The 2,500-nt window shown below is 33.9% G+C and overlaps 1 protein-coding gene across 17 annotated transcripts in view; it reads left to right on the top strand.

The window, feature by feature from the left end:
- LOC125027323 (RIMS-binding protein 2-like) overlaps positions 1-2,500 on the top strand; it is a 138,129-nt gene that overhangs the window by 47,872 nt on the left and 87,757 nt on the right. The gene's annotated exons all lie outside the window — the stretch shown is intronic.

The raw sequence follows: 2,500 nt of genomic DNA, 5'->3' as shown, positions 1-2,500 counted from the left end.
TGTTGGCTTATATTTGGCTCAGTGTTGCAAATCTTGACTGCATCCAGCTTTTTGGCGAGTTTTAAGGCTATACATACTTATATTTATGATAGATTTTTATTGAAAAATGTTTATATATATTTCTTTTTATGTCTCAAGCATTTATGTTATTTATCTTGAGTTTTTATTTTTATGTCAAGAATGTATTGTCCAGAATGCAGTTTACATTCTTACAGTATGATGTCTCATTGTAATAAAGTCTGTGGTTGTTAACAAAATGTGTAAAGATATAGCAACTGGGGTTTCTGTTTATAAAAAAAAGGTGTATACAGAATGAGTGTATGTCTATTGTATGAATCCAATATACATATCTCATACTGATACCAAACTAGCAAATGTTAAATCTAAGTCTCTCTCCTCTGAAAAAAGAAAGATAAACACTTTGATAACAACTAACAGCCATTGCAAGTTGAGAAATTCAGTGATAAAATGCCCAATATAAGCCATTAGAACCTCTGATAGGATGGCATTATGTAAATACATCATAATGTACGTAAATTGGCCATTCATTTTAGCTGAAGAGAATCCCAATTTATAAGAAATATAGAGAGCAAATTATAAATCTTAGTAATCCACTAGCTAGCTCCAAATGCTAGATTAGACTAGAAAAACAAGTTAGTTGAATCATAGCAGAAATGGTAGTATGACCCAGAAAATCCATAAAAATCATTTTTTGACTTAATCATCATGTCTTGCAAATCTATATCTATAAATATATTACATATAGCTGTAAATTTTCTAGTATTTCACTTTTGGCTTGACACAATCAGTATTCACCATGAGACAGTGAGATTGGCTGACTTTATTTCCCCTCATCTCAGATAATAGCTTTCAAATGGCTCCCTCTTTTGCTGGCTGTGCTCCCACACCCAATCCCCCTTATATGCTCCCATCACTCCCTCCCCTGTTGTCTGTGGCCCATCGGGTTCCCCTTCCCCACTCAAAAGGATGTAAGATACGGTGAAGCCTTTACAATGTATCTCATAAGCTTTTGAAATGTACTACTTAAAATCATGGATTAGTCCTCTTTTTTGTTTTGCGTTTCAAGTTTAAGAGGAATTTTTGATATAGGTGTTTGATAGGAGATATTTCAGTACATGAGGGTCTTTACAAAAAAGGATGAAGTATATGGTCGTGAGCTATATTTCCAAAGTGTATATTTATATGGCAGGGTACCAGGACATGAGCACAAATATGCACCTGTACATATGCACACATGCATGCATGTGTACACAAACTACTCTCCTCTCCTCTGCTTTTCTCTTCTCTTCCCTTCCCCCCTCTCTTCACTTTTCTTTCCACTCCTCTCTCCTTTCTCCACCTCTCCTCCCAGTTCCTCCACACGTCTCCTACCTTCTCTCCTCTTCTTTTCTTTTCCTCTTTCTTCTTGTTTCTCTACCTCTTTTTTTGTCTTCTTCCTCTTTCTCTTCTCTTTTTTCTCTCAATTTCTCTCTTATGTCTCTTCTCCTCCCTCCCTCCCTCTTTTCTTTTCTCCTCTCTCTTTTCTCACTCTTTCCTCTACTCTCCCTCTTTCTCTTCTTTCTCAAATAGGTACACGTACACATATATACATATACCTTGGATACAAAGGAACCTAACAGGTGATAGCAAATGCACATCAGTTCTTTACAAAAACTCTCATTAATGCATGTTATTTCACTTGTTCTTAGTTCAAACACTTTAGACAATACTAATAAATAGTAATTATGATGAAAAAGAAAGAGTGATCTTTCTGAATAGCAGTTATGACTCTGTTGGTTGGCTTCACAAACATATAAATATTATAAGTTAGCTCTTATATTTAAAGAAAGATGCTTCATATTCTACTCCCAATAAATTTGGCAAATATGTGTGTAGGAATATAAAATTTTAGTTTGAGTCAGAATGTGATAAATATTCCAATAGAGGGCATGAAGTGTAAAAAGTAAAAGGTTTGTAGCATCAGTAACACTAATGTTTAAAAATGTCTTGAGTATTCTGGATAACACAGTTTTTCTACTGCACTGAATCCTTTTATCACCATGAGATCAGAACCAAATGACTGGACATATTGTAGCCATGAGATTAAGAAAATGTCTTGTTTTCCATTCTGGTTAAATATCATACCAATCTGTCCCTAAACCTGAATATAATGAATTTCTACCCTCTCCCTAGTGCCAAGTTGAAGCTATGCCCTTTTTTAATGAATAATGTACAACTTTTTGTATGTAACTGTGATTTTATTTTCTTGACCCAAGATGTTTGAAGGTTGAATTTTGTAATACCTTTTTATTTTTTTTTTATTTTTTTTTTTTGTTTATAAATATATACATTTTGCCTTAGAATTCTTCTGTTTTTGTTTGGGGAAGTAGGACGTATGTTTAGAAACGAGGTGGACAAGCAAAACCTGAGTAATTATGGAGAGGTTTAGCCAAAACAAAACTAGAAGAGATGAACAGCAGAATTGACATTTTGTATAATT

This window comes from Penaeus chinensis, chromosome 7 (genome assembly GCF_019202785.1).
Source record: "Penaeus chinensis breed Huanghai No. 1 chromosome 7, ASM1920278v2, whole genome shotgun sequence".
Lineage (NCBI taxonomy): Eukaryota > Metazoa > Arthropoda > Malacostraca > Decapoda > Penaeidae > Penaeus > Penaeus chinensis.
Note: the sequence above shows the minus strand (reverse complement) of the source record. Positions and strands in the feature narration are given on the sequence as shown.